This window comes from Apteryx mantelli, chromosome 20, assembly GCF_036417845.1.
Source record: "Apteryx mantelli isolate bAptMan1 chromosome 20, bAptMan1.hap1, whole genome shotgun sequence".
Taxonomy (NCBI): domain Eukaryota; kingdom Metazoa; phylum Chordata; class Aves; order Apterygiformes; family Apterygidae; genus Apteryx; species Apteryx mantelli.
The window spans coordinates 10,010,001-10,035,174 of NC_089997.1; positions in this window are offsets into that span (position 1 = coordinate 10,010,001).

Genomic DNA, 25,174 nt, shown 5'->3' on the forward strand with positions numbered 1-25,174 from the left:
CCAGTGCTAGGTGCTTGGCTGCTGTTTGTGGTTGTGAGGTCCCTTGTGTCTCAGTGCCCAATAGGCCAGTGCTAGGCCCATGGCTGCTGTTTGTGGTTGTGATGTCACTTGTGTCTCAGTGCCCGATAGGCCAGTGCTAGGTGCTTGGCTGCTGTTTGTGGTTGTGAGGTCACTTGTGGCTCAGTGCCTGATAGGCCAGTGCTTGTTGCATGGCTGTTGTTTGTGGTTGTGAGGTCACTTGTGGCTCAGTGCCTTTTAGGCCAGTGCTAGGCCCATGGCTGCTGTTTGTGGTTGTGAGGTCACTTGTGGCTCAGTGCCCGATAGGCCAGTGCTAGGCCCATGGCTGCAGTGTGTGGTTGTGATGTCACTTGTGTCTCAGTGCCCGATAGGCCAGTGCTAGGCCCATGGCTGCTGTTTGTGGTTGTGAGGTCACTTGTGGCTCAGTGCCTGATAGGCCAGTGCTGGTCATGTGTCTGCTCTTTGTGGTTGTGAGGTCACTTGTGACTCAGTGCCGGATAAGCCAGTGCTAGGCCCATGGCTGCAGTGTGTGGTTGTGAGGTCACTTGTGGCTCAGTGCTTGATAGGCCAGTGCTAGGTGCTTGGCTGCTGTTTGTGGTTGTGAGGTCACTTGTGGCTCAGTGCCTGATAGGCCAGTGCTAGGCCCATGGCTGCAGTGTGTGGTTGTGAGGTCACTTTTGTGTCAGTGCCTGATAGGCCAGTGCTAGGCCCATGGCTGCTGTTTGTGTTGTGAGGTCACTTGTGGCTTAGTGCCTGATAGGCCAGTGCTAGGCCCATGGCTGCTGTTTGTGGTTGTGAGGTCACTTGTGGCTTAGTGCCTGATAGGCCAGTGCTCGGTGCTTGGCTGCTGTTTGTGGTTGTGAGGTCACTTGTGGCTCAGTGCCTTTTAGGCCAGTGCTAGGCCCATGGCTGCTGTTTGTGGTTGTGAGGTCACTTGTGGCTCAGTGCCTGATAGGCCATTGCTGGACATGTGTCTGCTCTTTGTGGTTGTGAGGTCACTTGTGGCTTAGTGCCTGATAGGCCAGTGCTCGGTGCTTGGCTGCTGTTTGTGGTTGTGAGGTCACTTGTGGCTCAGTGCCCGATAGGCCAGTGCTAGGCCCATGGCTGCAGTGTGTGGTTGTGAGGTCACTTGTGTCTCAGTGCCCGATAGGCCAGTGCTAGGCCCATGGCTGCTGTTTGTGGTTGTGAGGTCACTTGTGGCTCAGTGCCTGATAGGCCAGTGCTTGTTGCATGGCTGCTGTTTGTGGTTGTGAGGTCACTTGTGGCTCAGTGCCTTTTAGGCCAGTGCTAGGCCCATGGCTGCTGTTTGTGGTTGTGAGGTCACTTGTGGCTCAGTGCCTGATAGGCCAGTGCTAGGCCCATGGCTGCTGTTTGTGGTTGTGATGTCACTTGTGTCTCAGTGCCCGATAGGCCAGTGCTAGGCCCATGGCTGCTGTTTGTGGTTGTGAGGTCACTTGTCGCTCAGTGCCTGATAGGCCAGTGCTAGGCCCATGGCTGCTGCTTGTGGTTGTGAGGTCACTTGTGGCTCAGTGCCTGATAGGCCAGTGCTAGGTGCTTGGCTGCTGTTTGTGGTTGTGAGGTCACTTGTGGCTCAGTGCCTTTTAGGCCAGTGCTAGGCCCATGGCTGCAGTGTGTGGTTGTGAGGTCACTTGTGGCTCAGTGCCCGATAGGCCAGTGCTAGGCCCATGGCTGCTGTTTGTGGTTGTGAGGTCACTTGTGGCTCAGTGCCCGATAGGCCAGTGCTAGGTGCTTGGCTCCTGTTTGTGGTTGTGAGGTCACTTGTGGCTCAGTGCCTCATAGGCCAGTGCTAGGCCCATGGCTGCTGTTTGTGTTTGTGAGGTCACTTGTGGCTCAGTGCCTGATAGGCCAGTGCTAGTTGCATGGCTGGTGTTTGTGGTTGTGAGGTCACTTGTGGCTCAGTGCCGGATAGGCCAGTGCTAGGCCCATGGCTGCAGTGTGTGGTTGTGAGGTCACTTGTGGCTCAGTGTCTGATAGGCCAGTGCTAGGCCCATGGCTGGTGTTTGTGGTTGTGAGGTCACTTGTGGCTCAGTGCCCAATAGGCCAGTGCTAGGTTCCTGGCTGCTGTTTGTGGTTGTGAGGTCACTTGTGGCTCAGTGCCTGATAGGCCAGTGCTAGGTGCTTGGCTGCTGTTTGTGGTTGTGAGGTCACTTGTGGCTTAGTGCCTGATAGGCCAGTGCTAGGTGCTTGGCTGCTGTTTGTGGTTGTGAGGTCACTTGTGTCTCAGTGCCTGATAGGCCAGTGCTAGGCCCATGGCTGCTGTTTGTGGTTGTGAGGTTACTTGTGGCGCAGTGCCTGATAGGCCAGTGCTAGTTGCATGGCTGCTGTTTGTGGTTGTGAGGTCACTTGTGGCTCAGTGCCTGATAGGCCAGTGCTAGGTGCTTGGCTGGTGTTTGTGGTTGTGAGGTCACTTGTGGCTCAGTGCCTTTTAGGCCAGTGCTAGGCCCATGGCTGCTGTTTGTGGTTGTGAGGTCACTTGTGGCTCAGTGCCCGATAGGCCGGTGCTAGGTGCTTGGCTGCTGTTTGTGGTTGTGAGGTCACTTGTGGCTCAGTGCCGGATAAGCCAGTGCTAGGCCCATGGCTGCAGTGTGTGGTTGTGACGTCACTTGTGGCTCAGTGCCTCATAGGCCAGTGCTAGGCCCATGGCTGCTGTTTGTGGTTGTGAGGTCACTTGAGGCTCAGTGCCGGATAGGCCAGTGCTAGGCCCATGGCTGGTGTTTGTGGTTGTGAGGTCACTTGTGGCTCAGTGCCTGATAGGCCAGTGCTAGGCCCATGGCTGCAGTGTGTGTTTGTGAGGTCACTTGTGTCTCAGTGCCCGATAGGCCGGTGCTAGGTGCTTGGCTGCTGTTTGTGGTTGTGAGGTCACTTGTGGCTCAGTGGCTGATAGGCCAGTGCTAGACCCATGGCTGCTGTTTGTGGTTGTGAGGTCACTTGTGGCTCAGTGCCTGATAGGCCAGTGCTAGGTGCTTGGCTGCTGTTTGTGGTTGTGAGGTCACTTGTGGCTCAGTGCCCGATAGGCCAGTGCTAGGTGCTTGGCTGCTGTTTGTGGTTGTGAGGTCACTTGTGGCTCAGTGCCTGATAGGCCAGTGCTAGGCCCATAGCTGCTGTTTGTGGTTGTGAGGTCACTTGTGGCTCAGTGCCTGATAGGCCAGTGCTAGGCCCATGGCTGCTGTTTGTGGTTGTGAGGTCACTTGTGGCTCAGTGCCTGATAGGCCAGTGCTAGGCCCATGGCTGCTGCTTGTGGTTGTGAGGTCACTTGTGGCTCAGTGCCTGATAGGCCTGTGCTAGGCCCATGGCTGCTGTTTGTGGTTGTGAGGTCACTTGTGTCTCAGTGCCCGATAGGCCAGTGCTAGGCCCATGGCTGCAGTGTGTGGTTGTGAGGTCACTTGTGTCTCAGTGCCCGATAGGCCAGTGCTAGGCCCATGGCTGCTGTTTGTGGTTGTGAGGTCACTTGTGGCTCAGTGCCTGATAGGCCAGTGCTAGGCCCATGGCTGCTGTTTGTGGTTGTGAGGTCACTTGTGTCTCAGTGCCCGATAGGCCAGTGCTAGGCCCATGGCTGCTGTTTGTGGTTGTGAGGTCACTTGTGGCTCAGTGCCTCATAGGCCAGTGTTAGGTGCTTGGCTGCTCGTTGTGGTTGTGAGGTCACTTGTGGCTCAGTGCCTGATAGGCCAGTGCTAGGCCCATGGCTGCAGTGTGTGGTTGTGAGGTCACTTTTGTGTCAGTGCCTGATAGGCCAGTGCTAGGCCCATGGCTGCTGTTTGTGTTGTGAGATCACTTGTGGCTTAGTGCCTGATAGGCCAGTGCTAGGCCCATGGCTGCTGTTTGTGGTTGTGAGGTCACTTGTGGCTCAGTGCCTGATAGGCCAGTGCTAGGCCCATGGCTGCAGTGTGTGGTTGTGAGGTCACTTGTGTCTCAGTGCCCGATAGGCCAGTGCTAGGCCCATGGCTGCTGTTTGTGGTTGTGAGGTCACTTGTGTCTCAGTGCCCGATAGGCCAGTGCTAGGCCCATGGCTGCTGTTTGTGGTTGTGAGGTCACTTGTGGCTCAGTGCCTCATAGGCCAGTGTTAGGTGCTTGGCTGCTCGTTGTGGTTGTGAGGTCACTTGTGGCTCAGTGCCTGATAGGCCAGTGCTAGGCCCATGGCTGCAGTGTGTGGTTGTGAGGTCACTTTTGTGTCAGTGCCTGATAGGCCAGTGCTAGGCCCATGGCTGCTGTTTGTGTTGTGAGATCACTTGTGGCTTAGTGCCTGATAGGCCAGTGCTAGGCCCATGGCTGCTGTTTGTGGTTGTGAGGTCACTTGTGTCTCAGTGCCTGATAGGCCAGTGCTAGGCCCATGGCTGCAGTGTGTGGTTGTGAGGTCACTTGTGTCTCAGTGCCCGATAGGCCAGTGCTAGGCCCATGGCTGCTGTTTGTGGTTGTGAGGTCACTTGTGGCTCAGTGCCTGATAGGCCAGTGCTAGGCCCATGGCTGCTGTTTGTGGTTGTGAGGTCACTTGTGTCTCAGTGCCCGATAGGCCAGTGCTAGGCCCATGGCTGCTGTTTGTGGTTGTGAGGTCACTTGTGGCTCAGTGCCTCATAGGCCAGTGTTAGGTGCTTGGCTGCTCGTTGTGGTTGTGAGGTCACTTGTGGCTCAGTGCCTGATAGGCCAGTGCTAGGCCCATGGCTGCAGTGTGTGGTTGTGAGGTCACTTTTGTGTCAGTGCCTGATAGGCCAGTGCTAGGCCCATGGCTGCTGTTTGTGTTGTGAGATCACTTGTGGCTTAGTGCCTGATAGGCCAGTGCTAGGCCCATGGCTGCTGTTTGTGGTTGTGAGGTCACTTGTGGCTCAGTGCCCGATAGGCCAGTGCTAGGTGCTTGGCTGCTGTTTGTGGTTGTGAGGTCACTTGTGGCTCAGTGCCTCATAGGCCAGTGCTAGGCCCATGGCTGCTGTTTGTGGTTGTGAGGTCACTTGTGGCTCAGTGCCTGATAGGCCAGTGCTAGGTGCTTGGCTGGTGTTTGTGGTTGTGAGGTCACTTGTGTCTCAGTGCCTGATAGGCCAGTGCTAGGCCCATGGCTGCTGTTTGTGGTTGTGAGGTCACTTGTGTCTCAGTGCCCGATAAGCCAGTGCTAGGTGCTTGGCTGCTGTTTGTGGTTGTGAGGTCACTTGTGGCTCAGTGCCCGATACGCCAGTGCTAGGCGCATGGCTGCTGTTTGTGGTTGTGAGGTCACTTGTGTCTCAGTGCCTGATAGGCCAGTGCTAGGCCCATGGCTGCTGTTTGTGGTTGTGAGGTCACTTGTGGCTCAGTGCCCGATAGGCCAGTGCTAGGCCCATAGCTGCTGTTTGTGGTTGTGAGGTCACTTGTCGCTCAGTGCCTGATAGGCCAGTGCTAGGCCCATGGCTGCTGCTTGTGGTTGTGAGGTCACTTGTGGCTCAGTGCCTGATAGGCCAGTGCTAGTTGTATGGCTGCTGTTTTCAGTTGTGAGGTCACTTGTGGCTCCGTGCCCGATAGGCCAGTGCTAGGTGCTTGGCTGCTGTTTGTGGTTGTGAGGTCACTTGTGGCTCAGTGCCTCATAGGCCAGTGCTGGGCCCATGGCTGGTGTTTGTGGTTGTGAGGTCACTTGTGGCTCAGTGCCTGATAGGCCAGTGCTAGGCCCATGGCTGCTGTTTGTGGTTGTGAGGTCACTTGTGTCTCAGTGCCCGATAAGCCAGTGCTAGGTGCTTGGCTGCTGTTTGTGGTTGTGAGGTCACTTGTGGCTCAGTGCCCGATACGCCAGTGCTAGGCCCATGGCTGCTGTTTGTGGTTGTGAGGTCACTTGTGGCTCAGTGCCTGATAGGCCAGTGCTAGGCCCATGGCTGCTGTTTGTGGTTGTGAGGTCACTTGTGGCTCAGTGCCCGATAGGCCAGTGCTAGGCGCATGGCTGCTGTTTGTGGTTGTGAGGTCACTTGTGGCTCAGTGCCCGATAGGCCAGTGCTAGGTGCTTGGCTGCTGTTTGTGGTTGTGAGGTCACTTGTGGCTCAGTGCCTGATAGGCCAGTGCTAGGCCCATGGCTGCTGTTTGTGGTTGTGAGGTTACTTGTCGCGCAGTGCCTCCTAGGCCAGTGCTAGTTGCATGGCTGCTGTTTGTGGTTGTGAGGTCACTTGTGGCTCAGTGCCCGATAGGCCAGTGCTAGGTGCTTGGCTGCTGTTTGTGGTTGTGAGGTCACTTGTGTCTCAGTGCCCGATAGGCCGGTGCTAGGTGCTTGGCTGCTGTTTGTGGTTGTGAGGTCACTTGTGGCTCAGTGGCTGATAGGCCAGTGCTAGACCCATGGCTGCTGTTTGTGGTTGTGAGGTCACTTGTGGCTCAGTGCCTGATAGGCCAGTGCTAGTTGCATGGCTGCTGTTTGTGGTTGTGAGGTCACTTGAGGCTCAGTGCCTTATAGGCCAGTGCTAGGTGCTTGGCTGCTGTTTGTGGTTGTGAGGTCACTTGTGGCTCAGTGCCTGATAGGCCAGTGCTAGGTGCTTGGCTGCTGTTTGTGGTTGTGAGGTCACTTGAGGCTCAGTGCCTGATAGGCCAGTGCTAGGCCCATGGCTGCTGTTTGTGGTTGTGAGGTCACTTTTGTGTCAGTGCCTCATAGGCCAGTGCTAGTTGCATGGCTGCTGTTTGTGGTTGTGAGGTCACTTGTGGCTCAGTGCCTGATAGGCCAGTGCTAGGCCCATGGCTGGTGTTTGTGGTTGTGAGGTCACTTGTGGCTCAGTGCCTGATAGGCCAGTGCTAGGCCCATAGCTGCTGTTTGTGGTTGTGAGGTCACTTGTGGCTCAGTGCCCGATAGGCCAGTGCTAGGTGCTTGGCTGCTGTTTGTGGTTGTGAGGTCACTTGTGGCTTAGTGCCTGATAGGCCAGTGCTAGGTGCTTGGCTGCTGTTTGTGGTTGTGAGGTCACTTGTGGCTCAGTGCCTCATAGGCCAGTGCTGGTCATGTGTCTGCTCTTTGTGGTTGTGAGGTCACTTGTGGCTCAGTGCCTGATAGGCCAGTGCTAGGCCCATGGCTGCTGTTTGTGGTTGTGAGGTCACTTGTGGCTCAGTGCCCGATAGGCCAGTGCTAGGTGCTTGGCTGGTGTTTGTGGTTGTGAGGTCACTTGTGGCTCAGTGCCCAATAGGCCGGTGCTAGGTGCTTGGCTGCTGTTTGTGGTTGTGAGGTCACTTGTGGCTCAGTGCCTGATAGGCCAGTGCTAGGCCCATAGCTGCTGTTTGTGGTTGTGAGGTCACTTGTGGCTCAGTGCCCGATAGGCCAGTGCTAGGTGCTTGGCTGCTGTTTGTGGTTGTGAGGTCACTTGTGGCTCAGTGCCTTTTAGGCCAGTGCTAGGCCCATGGCTGCAGTGTGTGGTTGTGAGGTCACTTGTGTCTCAGTGCCCGATAGGCCAGTGCTAGGCCCATGGCTGCTGCTTGTGGTTGTGAGGTCACTTGTGGCTCAGTGCCCGATAGGCCAGTGCTAGGCCCATGGCTGCAGTGTGTGGTTGTGAGGTCACTTGTGTCTCAGTGCCCGATAGGCCAGTGCTAGGCCCATGGCTGCTGTTTGTGGTTGTGAGGTCACTTGTGGCTCAGTGCCTGATAGGCCAGTGCTAGGCCCATGGCTGCTGTTTGTGGTTGTGAGGTCACTTGTGTCTCAGTGCCCGATAGGCCAGTGCTAGGCCAATGGCTGCTGTTTGTGGTTGTGAGGTCACTTGTGGCTCAGTGCCCGATAGGCCAGTGCTAGGCCCATGGCTGCTGTTTGTGGTTGTGAGGTCACTTGTGGCTCAGTGCCTCATAGGCCAGTGTTAGGTGCTTGGCTGCTCGTTGTGGTTGTGAGGTCACTTGTGGCTCAGTGCCTGATAGGCCAGTGCTAGGCCCATGGCTGCTGTTTGTGTTGTGAGATCACTTGTGGCTTAGTGCCTGATAGGCCAGTGCTAGGCCCATGGCTGCTGTTTGTGGTTGTGAGGTCACTTGTGGCTCAGTGCCCGATAGGCCAGTGCTAGGTGCTTGGCTGCTGTTTGTGGTTGTGAGGTCACTTGTGGCTTAGTGCCTGATAGGCCAGTGCTAGGTGCTTGGCTGCTGTTTGTGGTTGTGAGGTCACTTGTGGCTCAGTGCCTGACAGGCCAGTGCTAGGCCCATGGCTGCTGTTTGTGGTTGTGAGGTCACTTGTGGCTTAGTGCCTGATAGGCCAGTGCTAGGTGCTTGGCTGCTGTTTGTGGTTGTGAGGTCACTTGTGGCTCAGTGCCTCATAGGCCAGTGCTGGTCATGTGTCTGCTCTTTGTGGTTGTGAGGTCACTTGTGGCTCACTGCCTGATAGGCCAGTGCTAGGCCCATGGCTGCTGTTTGTGGTTGTGAGGTCACTTGTGTCTCAGTGCCCGATAGGCCAGTGCTAGGTGCTTGGCTGCTGTTTGTGGTTGTGAGGTCACTTGTGGCTCAGTGCCTGATAGGCCCGTGCTTGTTGCATGGCTGCTGTTTGTGGTTGTGAGGTCACTTGTGTCTCAGTGCCTCATAGGCCAGTGCTAGGCCCATGGCTGCTGTTTGTGGTTGTGAGGTCACTTGTGGCTCAGTGCCTGATAGGCCAGTGCTAGGCCCATGGCTGCTGTTTGTGGTTGTGATGTCACTTGTGTCTCAGTGCCCGATAGGCCAGTGCTAGGCCCATGGCTGCTGTTTGTGGTTGTGAGGTCACTTGTCGCTCAGTGCCTGATAGGCCAGTGCTAGGCCCATGGCTGCTGCTTGTGGTTGTGAGGTCACTTGTGGCTCAGTGCCTGATAGGCCAGTGCTAGTTGTATGGCTGCTGTTTTCAGTTGTGAGGTCACTTGTGGCTCCGTGCCCGATAGGCCAGTGCTAGGTGCTTGGCTGCTGTTTGTGGTTGTGAGGTCACTTGTGGCTCAGTGCCCGATAGGCCGGTGCTAGGTGCTTGGCTGCTGTTTGTGTTTGTGAGGTCACTTGTGGCTCAGTGGCTGATAGGCCAGTGCTAGACCCATGGCTGCTGTTTGTGGTTGTGAGGTCACTTGTGGCTCAGTGCCTGATAGGCCAGTGCTAGGTGCTTGGCTGCTGTTTGTGGTTGTGAGGTCACTTGTGGCTCAGTGCCTGATAGGCCAGTGCTAGGTGCTTGGCTGCTGTTTGTGGTTGTGAGGTCACTTGAGGCTCAGTGCCTGATAGGCCAGTGCTAGGCCCATGGCTGGTGTTTGTGGTTGTGAGGTCACTTTTGTGTCAGTGCCTCATAGGCCAGTGCTAGGCCCATGGCTGCTGTTTGTGGTTGTGAGGTCACTTGTGGCTCAGTGCCTGATAGGCCAGTGCTAGGCCCATGGCTGCTGTTTGTGTTGTGAGATCACTTGTGGCTTAGTGCCTGATAGGCCAGTGCTAGGCCCATGGCTGCTGTTTGTGGTTGTGAGGTCACTTGTGGCTCAGTGCCTGATAGGCCAGTGCTGGTCATGTGTCTGCTCTTTGTGGTTGTGAGGTCACTTGTGGCTTAGTGCCTGATAGGCCAGTGCTCGGTGCTTGGCTGCTGTTTGTGGTTGTGAGGTCACTTGTGGCTCAGTGCCTTTTAGGCCAGTGCTAGGCCCATGGCTGCTGTTTGTGGTTGTGAGGTCACTTGTGGCTCAGTGCCTGATAGGCCAGTGCTAGGCCCATGGCTGCTGTTTGTGGTTGTGATGTCACTTGTGTCTCAGTGCCCGATAGGCCAGTGCTAGGCCCATGGCTGCTGTTTGTGGTTGTGAGGTCACTTGTCGCTCAGTGCCTGATAGGCCAGTGCTAGGCCCATGGCTGCTGCTTGTGGTTGTGAGGTCACTTGTGGCTCAGTGCCTGATAGGCCAGTGCTAGGTGCTTGGCTGCTGTTTGTGGTTGTGAGGTCACTTGTGGCTCAGTGCCTTTTAGGCCAGTGCTAGGCCCATGGCTGCAGTGTGTGGTTGTGAGGTCACTTGTGGCTCAGTGCCCGATAGGCCAGTGCTAGGCCCATGGCTGCTGTTTGTGGTTGTGAGGTCACTTGTGGCTCAGTGCCCGATAGGCCAGTGCTAGGTGCTTGGCTGCTGTTTGTGGTTGTGAGGTCACTTGTGGCTCAGTGCCTCATAGGCCAGTGCTAGGCCCATGGCTGCTGTTTGTGTTTGTGAGGTCACTTGTGGCTCAGTGCCTGATAGGCCAGTGCTAGTTGCATGTCTGGTGTTTGTGGTTGTGAGGTCACTTGTGGCTCAGTGCCGGATAGGCCAGTGCTAGGCCCATGGCTGCAGTGTGTGGTTGTGAGGTCACTTGTGGCTCAGTGCCTGATAGGCCAGTGCTAGGCCCATGGCTGGTGTTTGTGGTTGTGAGGTCACTTGTGGCTCAGTGCCCAATAGGCCAGTGCTAGGTTCCTGGCTGCTGTTTGTGGTTGTGAGGTCACTTGTGGCTCAGTGCCTGATAGGCCAGTGCTAGGTGCTTGGCTGCTGTTTGTGGTTGTGAGGTCACTTGTGGCTTAGTGCCTGATAGGCCAGTGCTAGGTGCTTGGCTGCTGTTTGTGGTTGTGAGGTCACTTGTGTCTCAGTGCCTGATAGGCCAGTGCTAGGCCCATGGCTGCTGTTTGTGGTTGTGAGGTTACTTGTGGCGCAGTGCCTGATAGGCCAGTGCTAGTTGCATGGCTGCTGTTTGTGGTTGTGAGGTCACTTGTGGCTCAGTGCCTGATAGGCCAGTGCTAGGTGCTTGGCTGGTGTTTGTGGTTGTGAGGTCACTTGTGGCTCAGTGCCTTTTAGGCCAGTGCTAGGCCCATGGCTGCTGTTTGTGGTTGTGAGGTCACTTGTGGCTCAGTGCCCGATAGGCCGGTGCTAGGTGCTTGGCTGCTGTTTGTGGTTGTGAGGTCACTTGTGGCTCAGTGCCGGATAAGCCAGTGCTAGGCCCATGGCTGCAGTGTGTGGTTGTGACGTCACTTGTGGCTCAGTGCCTCATAGGCCAGTGCTAGGCCCATGGCTGCTGTTTGTGGTTGTGAGGTCACTTGAGGCTCAGTGCCGGATAGGCCAGTGCTAGGCCCATGGCTGGTGTTTGTGGTTGTGAGGTCACTTGTGGCTCAGTGCCTGATAGGCCAGTGCTAGGCCCATGGCTGCAGTGTGTGTTTGTGAGGTCACTTGTGTCTCAGTGCCCGATAGGCCGGTGCTAGGTGCTTGGCTGCTGTTTGTGGTTGTGAGGTCACTTGTGGCTCAGTGGCTGATAGGCCAGTGCTAGACCCATGGCTGCTGTTTGTGGTTGTGAGGTCACTTGTGGCTCAGTGCCTGATAGGCCAGTGCTAGGTGCTTGGCTGCTGTTTGTGGTTGTGAGGTCACTTGTGGCTCAGTGCCTGATAGGCCAGTGCTAGGTGCTTGGCTGCTGTTTGTGGTTGTGAGGTCACTTGTGGCTCAGTGCCTGATAGGCCAGTGCTAGGCCCATAGCTGCTGTTTGTGGTTGTGAGGTCACTTGTGGCTCAGTGCCTGATAGGCCAGTGCTAGGCCCATGGCTGCTGTTTGTGGTTGTGAGGTCACTTGTGGCTCAGTGCCTGATAGGCCAGTGCTAGGCCCATGGCTGCTGTTTGTGGTTGTGAGGTCACTTGTGGCTCAGTGCCTGATAGGCCTGTGCTAGGCCCATGGCTGCTGTTTGTGGTTGTGAGGTCACTTGTGTCTCAGTGCCCGATAGGCCAGTGCTAGGCCCATGGCTGCAGTGTGTGGTTGTGAGGTCACTTGTGTCTCAGTGCCCGATAGGCCAGTGCTAGGCCCATGGCTGCTGTTTGTGGTTGTGAGGTCACTTGTGGCTCAGTGCCTGATAGGCCAGTGCTAGGCCCATGGCTGCTGTTTGTGGTTGTGAGGTCACTTGTGTCTCAGTGCCCGATAGGCCAGTGCTAGGCCCATGGCTGCTGTTTGTGGTTGTGAGGTCACTTGTGGCTCAGTGCCTCATAGGCCAGTGTTAGGTGCTTGGCTGCTCGTTGTGGTTGTGAGGTCACTTGTGGCTCAGTGCCTGATAGGCCAGTGCTAGGCCCATGGCTGCAGTGTGTGGTTGTGAGGTCACTTTTGTGTCAGTGCCTGATAGGCCAGTGCTAGGCCCATGGCTGCTGTTTGTGTTGTGAGATCACTTGTGGCTTAGTGCCTGATAGGCCAGTGCTAGGCCCATGGCTGCTGTTTGTGGTTGTGAGGTCACTTGTGGCTCAGTGCCTGATAGGCCAGTGCTAGGCCCATGGCTGCAGTGTGTGGTTGTGAGGTCACTTGTGTCTCAGTGCCCGATAGGCCAGTGCTAGGCCCATGGCTGCTGTTTGTGGTTGTGAGGTCACTTGTGTCTCAGTGCCCGATAGGCCAGTGCTAGGCCCATGGCTGCTGTTTGTGGTTGTGAGGTCACTTGTGGCTCAGTGCCTCATAGGCCAGTGTTAGGTGCTTGGCTGCTCGTTGTGGTTGTGAGGTCACTTGTGGCTCAGTGCCTGATAGGCCAGTGCTAGGCCCATGGCTGCAGTGTGTGGTTGTGAGGTCACTTTTGTGTCAGTGCCTGATAGGCCAGTGCTAGGCCCATGGCTGCTGTTTGTGTTGTGAGATCACTTGTGGCTTAGTGCCTGATAGGCCAGTGCTAGGCCCATGGCTGCTGTTTGTGGTTGTGAGGTCACTTGTGGCTCAGTGCCTGATAGGCCAGTGCTAGGCCCATGGCTGCAGTGTGTGGTTGTGAGGTCACTTGTGTCTCAGTGCCCGATAGGCCAGTGCTAGGCCCATGGCTGCTGTTTGTGGTTGTGAGGTCACTTGTAGCTAAGTGCCTGATAGGCCAGTGCTAGGCCCATGGCTGCTGTTTGTGGTTGTGAGGTCACTTGTGTCTCAGTGCCCGATAGGCCAGTGCTAGGCCCATGGCTGCTGTTTGTGGTTGTGAGGTCACTTGTGGCTCAGTGCCTCATAGGCCAGTGTTAGGTGCTTGGCTGCTCGTTGTGGTTGTGAGGTCACTTGTGGCTCAGTGCCTGATAGGCCAGTGCTAGGCCCATGGCTGCAGTGTGTGGTTGTGAGGTCACTTTTGTGTCAGTGCCTGATAGGCCAGTGCTAGGCCCATGGCTGCTGTTTGTGTTGTGAGATCACTTGTGGCTTAGTGCCTGATAGGCCAGTGCTAGGCCCATGGCTGCTGTTTGTGGTTGTGAGGTCACTTGTGGCTCAGTGCCCGATAGGCCAGTGCTAGGTGCTTGGCTGCTGTTTGTGGTTGTGAGGTCACTTGTGGCTCAGTGCCTCATAGGCCAGTGCTAGGCCCATGGCTGCTGTTTGTGGTTGTGAGGTCACTTGTGGCTCAGTGCCTGATAGGCCAGTGCTAGGTGCTTGGCTGGTGTTTGTGGTCGTGAGGTCACTTGTGTCTCAGTGCCTGATAGGCCAGTGCTAGGCCCATGGCTGCTGTTTGTGGTTGTGAGGTCACTTGTGTCTCAGTGCCCGATAAGCCAGTGCTAGGTGCTTGGCTGCTGTTTGTGGTTGTGAGGTCACTTGTGGCTCAGTGCCCGATACGCCAGTGCTAGGCGCATGGCTGCTGTTTGTGGTTGTGAGGTCACTTGTGTCTCAGTGCCTGATAGGCCAGTGCTAGGCCCATGGCTGCTGTTTGTGGTTGTGAGGTCACTTGTGGCTCAGTGCCCGATAGGCCAGTGCTAGGCCCATAGCTGCTGTTTGTGGTTGTGAGGTCACTTGTCGCTCAGTGCCTGATAGGCCAGTGCTAGGCCCATGGCTGCTGCTTGTGGTTGTGAGGTCACTTGTGGCTCAGTGCCTGATAGGCCAGTGCTAGTTGTATGGCTGCTGTTTTCAGTTGTGAGGTCACTTGTGGCTCCGTGCCCGATAGGCCAGTGCTAGGTGCTTGGCTGCTGTTTGTGGTTGTGAGGTCACTTGTGGCTCAGTGCCTCATAGGCCAGTGCTGGGCCCATGGCTGGTGTTTGTGGTTGTGAGGTCACTTGTGGCTCAGTGCCTGATAGGCCAGTGCTAGGCCCATGGCTGCTGTTTGTGGTTGTGAGGTCACTTGTGTCTCAGTGCCCGATAAGCCAGTGCTAGGTGCTTGGCTGCTGTTTGTGGTTGTGAGGTCACTTGTGGCTCAGTGCCCGATACGCCAGTGCTAGGCCCATGGCTGCTGTTTGTGGTTGTGAGGTCACTTGTGGCTCAGTGCCTGATAGGCCAGTGCTAGGCCCATGGCTGGTGTTTGTGGTTGTGAGGTCACTTGTGGCTCAGTGCCTGATAGTCCAGTGCTAGGCCCATGGCTGGTGTTTGTGGTTGTGAGGTCACTTGTGGCTCAGTGCCCGATAGGCCAGTGCTAGGTGCTTGGCTCCTGTTTGTGGTTGTGAGGTCACTTGTGGCTCAGTGCCTGATAGGCCTGTGCTAGGCCCATGGCTGCTGTTTGTGTTTGTGAGGTCACTTGTGGCTCAGTGCCTGATAGGCCAGTGCTAGGCCCATGGCTGGTGTTTGTGGTTGTGAGGTCACTTGTGGCTCAGTGCCTGATAGGCTAGTGCTAGGCCCATGGCTGGTGTTTGTGGTTGTGAGGTCACTTATGTCTCAGTGCCTGATAGGCCAGTGCTAGGCCCATGGCTGTTGCTTGTGGTTGTGAGGTCACTTGTGTCTCAGTGCCTGATAGGCCAGTGCTAGGCCCATGGCTGCTGTTTGTGGTTGTGAGGTCACTTGTGGCTCAGTGCCTGATAGGCCAGTGCTAGGCGCATGGCTGCTGTTTGTGGTTGTGAGGTCACTTGTGGCTCAGTGCCTGATAGGCCAGTGCTAGGCCCATGGCTGCTGTTTGTGGTTGTGAGGTTACTTGTCGCGCAGTGCCTCCTAGGCCAGTGCTAGTTGCATGGCTGCTGTTTGTGGTTGTGAGGTCACTTGTGGCTCAGTGCCCGATAGGCCAGTGCTAGGTGCTTGGCTGCTGTTTGTGGTTGTGAGGTCACTTGTGTCTCAGTGCCCGATAGGCCGGTGCTAGGTGCTTGGCTGCTGTTTGTGGTTGTGAGGTCACTTGTGGCTCAGTGGCTGATAGGCCAGTGCTAGACCCATGGCTGCTGTTTGTGGTTGTGAGGTCACTTGTGGCTCAGTGCCTGATAGGCCAGTGCTAGTTGCATGGCTGCTGTTTGTGGTTGTGAGGTCACTTGAGGCTCAGTGCCTTATAGGCCAGTGCTAGGTGCTTGGCTGCTGTTTGTGGTTGTGAGGTCACTTGTGGCTCAGTGCCTGATAGGCCAGTGCTAGGTGCTTGGCTGCTGTTTGTGGTTGTGAGGTCACTTGAGGCTCAGTGCCTGATAGGCCAGTGCTAGGCCCATGGCTGCTGTTTGTGGTTGTGAGGTCACTTTTGTGTCAGTGCCTCATAGGCCAGTGCTAGTTGCATGGCTGCTGTTTGTGGTTGTGAGGTCACTTGTGGCTCAGTGCCTGATAGGCCAGTGCTAGGCCCATGGCTGGTGTTTGTGGTTGTGAGGTCACTTGTGGCTCAGTGCCTGATAGGCCAGTGCTAGGCCCATAGCTGCTGTTTGTGGTTGTGAGGTCACTTGTGGCTCAGTGCCCGATAGGCCAGTGCTAGGTGCTTGGCTGCTGTTTGTGGTTGTGAGGTCACTTGTGGCTCAGTGCCTGATAGGCCAGTGCTAGGCCCATAGCTGCTGTTTGTGGTTGTGAGGTCACTTGTGGCTCAGTGCCCGATAGGCCAGTGCTAGGTGCTTGGCTGCTGTTTGTGGTTGTGAGGTCACTTGTGGCTCAGTGCCTGATAGGCCAGTGCTAGGCCCATGGCTGCAGTGTGTGGTTGTGAGGTCACTTGTGGCTCAGTGCCCGATAGGCCAGTGCTAGGCCCATGGCTGCAGTGTGTGGTTGTGAGGTCACTTGTGTCTCAGTGCCCGATAGGCCAGTGCTAGGCCCATGGCTGCTGTTTGTGGTTGTGAGGTCACTTGTGGCTCAGTGCCTGATAGGCCAGTGCTAGGCCCATGGCTGCTGTTTGTGGTTGTGAGGTCACTTGTGTCTCAGTGCCCGATAGGCCAGTGCTAGGCCAATGGCTGCTGTTTGTGGTTGTGAGGTCACTTGTGGCTCAGTGCCCGATAGGCCAGTGCTAGGCCCATGGCTGCTGTTTGTGGTTGTGAGGTCACTTGTGGCTCAGTGCCTGATAGGCCAGTGTTAGGTGCTTGGCTGCTCGTTGTGGTTGTGAGGTCACTTGTGGCTCAGTGCCTGATAGGCCAGTGCTAGGCCCATGGCTGCTGTTTGTGTTGTGAGATCACTTGTGGCTTAGTGCCTGATAGGCCAGTGCTAGGCCCATGGCTGCTGTTTGTGGTTGTGAGGTCACTTGTGGCTCAGTGCCCGATAGGCCAGTGCTAGGTGCTTGGCTGCTGTTTGTGGTTGTGAGGTCACTTGTGGCTTAGTGCCTGATAGGCCAGTGCTAGGTGCTTGGCTGCTGTTTGTGGTTGTGAGGTCACTTGTGGCTCAGTGCCTGACAGGCCAGTGCTAGGCCCATGGCTGCTGTTTGTGGTTGTGAGGTCACTTGTGGCTTAGTGCCTGATAGGCCAGTGCTAGGTGCTTGGCTGCTGTTTGTGGTTGTGAGGTCACTTGTGGCTCAGTGCCTCATAGGCCAGTGCTGGTCATGTGTCTGCTCTTTGTGGTTGTGAGGTCACTTGTGGCTCAGTGCCTGATAGGCCAGTGCTAGGCCCATGGCTGCTGTTTGTGGTTGTGAGGTCACTTGTGGCTCAGTGCCCGATAGGCCAGTGCTAGGTGCTTGGCTGGTGTTTGTGGTTGTGAGGTCACTTGTGGCTCAGTGCCCAATAGGCCGGTGCTAGGTGCTTGGCTGCTGTTTGTGGTTGTGAGGTCACTTGTGGCTCAGTGCCTGATAGGCCAGTGCTAGGCCCATAGCTGCTGTTTGTGGTTGTGAGGTCACTTGTGGCTCAGTGCCCGATAGGCCAGTGCTAGGTGCTTGGCTGCTGTTTGTGGTTGTGAGGTCACTTGTGGCTCAGTGCCTTTTAGGCCAGTGCTAGGCCCATGGCTGCAGTGTGTGGTTGTGAGGTCACTTGTGGCTCAGTGCCCGATAGGCCAGTGCTAGGCCCATGGCTGCTGCTTGTGGTTGTGAGGTCACTTGTGGCTCAGTGCCCGATAGGCCAGTGCTAGGCCCATGGCTGCAGTGTGTGGTTGTGAGGTCACTTGTGTCTCAGTGCCCGATAGGCCAGTGCTAGGCCCATGGCTGCTGTTTGTGGTTGTGAGGTCACTTGTGGCTCAGTGCCTGATAGGCCAGTGCTAGGCCCATGGCTGCTGTTTGTGGTTGTGAGGTCACTTGTGTCTCAGTGCCCGATAGGCCAGTGCTAGGCCCATGGCTGCTGTTTGTGGTTGTGAGGTCACTTGTGGCTCAGTGCCTGATAGGCCAGTGCTAGTTGTATGGCTGCTGTTTTCAGTTGTGAGGTCACTTGTGGCTCCGTGCCCGATAGGCCAGTGCTAGGTGCTTGGCTGCTGTTTGTGGTTGTGAGGTCACTTGTGGCTCAGTGCCTCATAGGCCAGTGCTGGGCCCATGGCTGGTGTTTGTGGTTGTGAGGTCACTTGTGGCTCAGTGCCTGATAGGCCAGTGCTAGGCCCATGGCTGCTGTTTGTGGTTGTGAGGTCACTTGTGTCTCAGTGCCCGATAAGCCAGTGCTAGGTGCTTGGCTGCTGTTTGTGGTTGTGAGGTCACTTGTGGCTCAGTGCCCGATACGCCAGTGCTAGGCCCATGGCTGGTGTTTGTGGTTGTGAGGTCACTTGTGGCTCAGTGCCTGATAGGCCAGTGCTAGGCCCATGGCTGCTGTTTGTGGTTGTGAGGTCACTTGTGGCTCAGTGCCCGATAGGCCAGTGCTAGGTGCTTGGCTCCTGTTTGTGGTTGTGAGGTCACTTGTGGCTCAGTGCCTGATAGGCCTGTGCTAGGCCCATGGCTGCTGTTTGTGTTTGTGAGGTCACTTGTGGCTCAGTGCCTGATAGGCCAGTGCTAGGCCCATGGCTGGTGTTTGTGGTTGTGAGGTCACTTGTGGCTCAGTGCCTGATAGGCTAGTGCTAGGCCCATGGCTGGTGTTTGTGGTTGTGAGGTCACTTATGTCTCAGTGCCTGATAGGCCAGTGCTAGGCCCATGGCTGTTGCATGTGGTTGTGAGGTCACTTGTGTCTCAGTGCCTGATAGGCCAGTGCTAGGCCCATGGCTGCTGTTTGTGGTTGTGAGGTCACTTGTGGCTCAGTGCCTGATAGGCCAGTGCTAGGCGCATGGCTGCTGTTTGTGGTTGTGAGGTCACTTGTGGCTCAGTGCCCGATAGGCCAGTGCTAGGTGCTTGGCTGCTGTTTGTGGTTGTGAGGTCACTTGTGGCTCAGTGCCTGATAGGCCAGTGCTAGGCCCATGGCTGCTGTTTGTGGTTGTGAGGTTACTTGTCGCGCAGTGCCTGATAGGCCAGTGCTAGTTGCATGGCTGCTGTTTGTGGTTGTGAGGTCACTTGTGGCTCAGTGCCCGATAGGCCAGTGCTAGGTGCTTGGCTGCTGTTTGTGGTTGTGAGGTCACTTGTGTCTCAGTGCCCGATAGGCCGGTGCTAGGTGCTTGGCTGCTGTTTGTGGTTGTGAGGTCACTTGTGGCTCAGTGGCTGATAGGCCAGTGCTAGACCCATGGCTGCTGTTTGTGGTTGTGAGGTCACTTGTGGCTCAGTGCCTGATAGGCCAGTGCTAGTTGCATGGCTGCTGTTTGTGGTTGTGAGGTCACTTGAGGCTCAGTGCCTTATAGGCCAGTGCTAGGTGCTTGGCTGCTGTTTGTGGTTGTGAGGTCACTTGTGGCTCAGTGCCTGATAGGCCAGTGCTAGGTGCTTGGCTGCTGTTTGTGGTTGTGAGGTCACTTGAGGCTCAGTGCCTGATAGGCCAGTGCTAGGCCCATGGCTGCTGTTTGTGGTTGTGAGGTCACTTTTGTGTCAGTGCCTCATAGGCCAGTGCTAGTTGCATGGCTGCTGTTTGTGGTTGTGAGGTCACTTGTGGCTCAGTGCCTGATAGGCCAGTGCTAGGCCCATGGCTGGTGTTTGTGGTTGTGAGGTCACTTGTGGCTCAGTGCCTGATAGGCCAGTGCTAGGCCCATAGCTGCTGTTTGTGGTTGTGAGGTCACTTGTGGCTCAGTGCCCGATAGGCCAGTGCTAGGTGCTTGGCTGCTGTTTGTGGTTGTGAGGTCACTTGTGGCTCAGTGCCTGATAGGCCAGTGCTAGGCCCATAGCTGCTGTTTGTGGTTGTGAGGTCACTTGTGGCTCAGTGCCCGATAGGCCAGTGCTAGGTGCTTGGCTGCTGTTTGTGGTTGTGAGGTCACTTGTGGCTCAGTGCCTGATAGGCCAGTGCTAGGCCCATGGCTGCAGTGTGTGGTTGTGAGGTCACTTGTGGCTCAGTGCCCGATAGGCCAGTGCTAGGCCCATGGCTGCTGCTTGTGGTTGTGAGGTCACTTGTGGCTCAGTGCCTGATAGGCCTGTGCTAGGCCCATGGCTGCTGTTTGTGGTTGTGAGGTCACTTGTGGCTCAGTGCCCGATAGGCCAGTGCTAGGCCCATGGCTGCAGTGTGTGGTTGTGAGGTCACTTGTGTCTCAGTGCCCGATAGGCCAGTGCTAGGCCCATGGCTGCTGTTTGTGGTTGTGAGGTCACTTGTGGCTCAGTGCCTGATAGGCCAGTGCTAGGCCCATGGCTGCTGTTTGTGGTTGTGAGGTCACTTGTGTCTCAGTGCCCGATAGGCCAGTGCTAGGCCAATGGCTGCTGTTTGTGGTTGTGAGGTCACTTGTGGCTCAGTGCCCGATAGGCCAGTGCTAGGCCCATGGCTGCTGTTTGTGGTTGTGAGGTCACTTGTGGCTCAGTGCCTGATAGGCCAGTGTTAGGTGCTTGGCTGCTCGTTGTGGTTGTGAGGTCACTTGTGGCTCAGTGCCTGATAGGCCAGTGCTAGGCCCATGGCTGCTGTTTGTGTTGTGAGATCACTTGTGGCTTAGTGCCTGATAGGCCAGTGCTAGACCCATGGCTGCTGTTTGTGGTTGTGAGGTCACTTGTGGCTCAGTGCCCGATAGGCCAGTGCTAGGTGCTTGGCTGCTGTTTGTGGTTGTGAGGTCACTTGTGGCTTAGTGCCTGATAGGCCAGTGCTAGGTGCTTGGCTGCTGTTTGTGGTTGTGAGGTCACTTGTGGCTCAGTGCCTGACAGGCCAGTGCTAGGCCCATGGCTGCTGTTTGTGGTTGTGAGGTCACTTGTGGCTTAGTGCCTGATAGGCCAGTGCTAGGTGCTTGGCTGCTGTTTGTGGTTGTGAGGTCACTTGTGGCTCAGTGCCTCATAGGCCAGTGCTGGTCATGTGTCTGCTCTTTGTGGTTGTGAGGTCACTTGTGGCTCAGTGCCTGATAGGCCAGTGCTAGGCCCATGGCTGCTGTTTGTGGTTGTGAGGTCACTTGTGGCTCAGTGCCCGATAGGCCAGTGCTAGGTGCTTGGCTGGTGTTTGTGGTTGTGAGGTCACTTGTGGCTCAGTGCCCAATAGGCCGGTGCTAGGTGCTTGGCTGCTGTTTGTGGTTGTGAGGTCACTTGTGGCTCAGTGCCTGATAGGCCAGTGCTAGGCCCATAGCTGCTGTTTGTGGTTGTGAGGTCACTTGTGGCTCAGTGCCCGATAGGCCAGTGCTAGGTGCTTGGCTGCTGTTTGTGGTTGTGAGGTCACTTGTGGCTCAGTGCCTTTTAGGCCAGTGCTAGGCCCATGGCTGCAGTGTGTGGTTGTGAGGTCACTTGTGGCTCAGTGCCCGATAGGCCAGTGCTAGGCCCATGGCTGCTGCTTGTGGTTGTGAGGTCACTTGTGGCTCAGTGCCCGATAGGCCAGTGCTAGGCCCATGGCTGCAGTGTGTGGTTGTGAGGTCACTTGTGTCTCAGTGCCCGATAGGCCAGTGCTAGGCCCATGGCTGCTGTTTGTGGTTGTGAGGTCACTTGTGGCTCAGTGCCTGATAGGCCAGTGCTAGGCCCATGGCTGCTGTTTGTGGTTGTGAGGTCACTTGTGTCTCAGTGCCCGATAGGCCAGTGCTAGGCCAATGGCTGCTGTTTGTGGTTGTGAGGTCACTTGTGGCTCAGTGCCCGATAGGCCAGTGCTAGGCCCATGGCTGCTGTTTGTGGTTGTGAGGTCACTTGTGGCTCAGTGCCTCATAGGCCAGTGTTAGGTGCTTGGCTGCTCGTTGTGGTTGTGAGGTCACTTGTGGCTCAGTGCCTGATAGGCCAGTGCTAGGCCCATGGCTGCTGTTTGTGTTGTGAGATCACTTGTGGCTTAGTGCCTGATAGGCCAGTGCTAGGCCCATGGCTGCTGTTTGTGGTTGTGAGGTCACTTGTGGCTCAGTGCCCGATAGGCCAGTGCTAGGTGCTTGGCTGCTGTTTGTGGTTGTGAGGTCACTTGTGGCTCAGTGCCTCATAGGCCAGTGCTGGTCATGTGTCTGCTCTTTGTGGTTGTGAGGTCACTTGTGGCTCACTGCCTGATAGGCCAGTGCTAGGCCCATGGCTGCTGTTTGTGGTTGTGATGTCACTTGTGTCTCAGTGCCCGATAGGCCAGTGCTAGGTGCTTGGCTGCTGTTTGTGGTTGTGAGGTCACTTGTGGCTCAGTGCCTGATAGGCCCGTGCTTGTTGCATGGCTGCTGTTTGTGGTTGTGAGGTCACTTGTGTCTCAGTGCCTCATAGGCCAGTGCTAGGCCCATGGCTGCTGTTTGTGGTTGTGAGGTCACTTGTGGCTCAGTGCCTGATAGGCCAGTGCTAGGCCCATGGCTGCTGTTTGTGGTTGTGATGTCACTTGTGTCTCAGTGCCCGATAGGCCAGTGCTAGGCCCATGGCTGCTGTTTGTGGTTGTGAGGTCACTTGTCGCTCAGTGCCTGATAGGCCAGTGCTAGGCCCATGGCTGCTGCTTGTGGTTGTGAGGTCACTTGTGGCTCAGTGCCTGATAGGCCAGTGCTAGTTGTATGGCTGCTGTTTTCAGTTGTGAGGTCACTTGTGGCTCCGTGCCCGATAGGCCAGTGCTAGGTGCTTGGCTGCTGTTTGTGGTTGTGAGGTCACTTGTGGCTCAGTGCCCGATAGGCCGGTGCTAGGTGCTTGGCTGCTGTTTGTGTTTGTGAGGTCACTTGTGGCTCAGTGGCTGATAGGCCAGTGCTAGACCCATGGCTGCTGTTTGTGGTTGTGAGGTCACTTGTGGCTCAGTGCCTGATAGGCCAGTGCTAGGTGCTTGGCTGCTGTTTGAGGTTGTGAGGTCACTTGTGGCTCAGTGCCTGATAGGCCAGTGCTAGGTGCTTGGCTGCTGTTTGTGGTTGTGAGGTCACTTGAGGCTCAGTGCCTGATAGGCCAGTGCTAGGCCCATGGCTGGTGTTTGTGGTTGTGAGGTCACTTTTGTGTCAGTGCCTCATAGGCCAGTGCTAGGCCCATGGCTGCTGTTTGTGGTTGTGAGGTCACTTGTGGCTCAGTGCCTGATAGGCCAGTGCTAGGCCCATGGCTGCTGTTTGTGTTGTGAGATCACTTGTGGCTTAGTGCCTGATAGGCCAGTGCTAGGCCCATGGCTGCTGTTTGTGGTTGTGAGGTCACTTGTGGCTCAGTGCCCGATAGGCCAGTGCTAGGTGCTTGGCTGCTGTTTGTGGTTGTGAGGTCACTTGTGGCTTAGTGCCTGATAGGCCAGTGCTAGGTGCTTGGCTGCTGTTTGTGGTTGTGAGGTCACTTGTGGCTCAGTGCCTGACAGGCCAGTGCTAGGCCCATGGCTGCTGCTTGTGGTTGTGAGGTCACTTGTGGCTCAGTGCCCGATAGGCCAGTGCTAGGCCCATGGCTGCAGTGTGTGGTTGTGAGGTCACTTGTGTCTCAGTGCCCGATAGGCCAGTGCTAGGCCCATGGCTGCTGTTTGTGGTTGTGAGGTCACTTGTGGCTCAGTGCCTGATAGGCCAGTGCTAGGCCCATGGCTGCTGTTTGTGGTTGTGAGGTCACTTGTGTCTCAGTGCCCGATAGGCCAGTGCTAGGCCCATGGCTGCTGTTTGTGGTTGTGAGGTCACTTGTGGCTCAGTGCCTGATAGGCCAGTGCTAGTTGTATGGCTGCTGTTTTCAGTTGTGAGGTCACTTGTGGCTCCGTGCCCGATAGGCCAGTGCTAGGTGCTTGGCTGCTGTTTGTGGTTGTGAGGTCACTTGTGGCTCAGTGCCTCATAGGCCAGTGCTGGGCCCATGGCTGGTGTTTGTGGTTGTGAGGTCACTTGTGGCTCAGTGCCTGATAGGCCAGTGCTAGGCCCATGGCTGCTGTTTGTGGTTGTGAGGTCACTTGTGTCTCAGTGCCCGATAAGCCAGTGCTAGGTGCTTGGCTGCTGTTTGTGGTTGTGAGGTCACTTGTGGCTCAGTGCCCGATACGCCAGTGCTAGGCCCATGGCTGCTGTTTGTGGTTGTGAGGTCACTTGTGGCTCAGTGCCTGATAGGCCAGTGCTAGGCCCATGGCTGCTGTTTGTGGTTGTGAGGTCACTTGTGGCTCAGTGCCTGATAGGCTAGTGCTAGGCCCATGGCTGGTGTTTGTGGTTGTGAGGTCACTTATGTCTCAGTGCCTGATAGGCCAGTGCTAGGCCCATGGCTGTTGCTTGTGGTTGTGAGGTCACTTGTGTCTCAGTGCCTGATAGGCCAGTGCTAGGCCCATGGCTGCTGTTTGTGGTTGTGAGGTCACTTGTGGCTCAGTGCCTGATAGGCCAGTGCTAGGCGCATGGCTGCTGTTTGTGGTTGTGAGGTCACTTGTGGCTCAGTGCCCGATAGGCCAGTGCTAGGTGCTTGGCTGCTGTTTGTGGTTGTGAGGTCACTTGTGGCTCAGTGCCTGATAGGCCAGTGCTAGGCCCATGGCTGCTGTTTGTGGTTGTGAGGTTACTTGTCGCGCAGTGCCTCCTAGGCCAGTGCTAGTTGCATGGCTGCTGTTTGTGGTTGTGAGGTCACTTGTGGCTCAGTGCCCGATAGGCCAGTGCTAGGTGCTTGGCTGCTGTTTGTGGTTGTGAGGTCACTTGTGTCTCAGTGCCCGATAGGCCGGTGCTAGGTGCTTGGCTGCTGTTTGTGGTTGTGAGGTCACTTGTGGCTCAGTGGCTGATAGGCCAGTGCTAGACCCATGGCTGCTGTTTGTGGTTGTGAGGTCACTTGTGGCTCAGTGCCTGATAGGCCAGTGCTAGTTGCATGGCTGCTGTTTGTGGTTGTGAGGTCACTTGAGGCTCAGTGCCTTATAGGCCAGTGCTAGGTGCTTGGCTGCTGTTTGTGGTTGTGAGGTCACTTGTGGCTCAGTGCCTGATAGGCCAGTGCTAGGTGCTTGGCTGCTGTTTGTGGTTGTGAGGTCACTTGAGGCTCAGTGCCTGATAGGCCAGTGCTAGGCCCATGGCTGCTGTTTGTGGTTGTGAGGTCACTTTTGTGTCAGTGCCTCATAGGCCAGTGCTAGTTGCATGGCTGCTGTTTGTGGTTGTGAGGTCACTTGTGGCTCAGTGCCTGATAGGCCAGTGCTAGGCCCATGGCTGGTGTTTGTGGTTGTGAGGTCACTTGTGGCTCAGTGCCTGATAGGCCAGTGCTAGGCCCATAGCTGCTGTTTGTGGTTGTGAGGTCACTTGTGGCTCAGTGCCCGATAGGCCAGTGCTAGGTGCTTGGCTGCTGTTTGTGGTTGTGAGGTCACTTGTGGCTCAGTGCCTGATAGGCCAGTGCTAGGCCCATAGCTGCTGTTTGTGGTTGTGAGGTCACTTGTGGCTCAGTGCCCGATAGGCCAGTGCTAGGTGCTTGGCTGCTGTTTGTGGTTGTGAGGTCACTTGTGGCTCAGTGCCTGATAGGCCAGTGCTAGGCCCATGGCTGCAGTGTGTGGTTGTGAGGTCACTTGTGGCTCAGTGCCCGATAGGCCAGTGCTAGGCCCATGGCTGCTGCTTGTGGTTGTGAGGTCACTTGTGGCTCAGTGCCTGATAGGCCTGTGCTAGGCCCATGGCTGCTGTTTGTGGTTGTGAGGTCACTTGTGGCTCAGTGCCCGATAGGCCAGTGCTAGGCCCATGGCTGCAGTGTGTGGTTGTGAGGTCACTTGTGTCTCAGTGCCCGATAGGCCAGTGCTAGGCCCATGGCTGCTGTTTGTGGTTGTGAGGTCACTTGTGGCTCAGTGCCTGATAGGCCAGTGCTAGGCCCATGGCTGCTGTTTGTGGTTGTGAGGTCACTTGTGTCTCAGTGCCCGATAGGCCAGTGCTAGGCCAATGGCTGCTGTTTGTGGTTGTGAGGTCACTTGTGGCTCAGTGCCTGATAGGCCAGTGCTAGGTGCTTGGATGCTGTTTGTGGT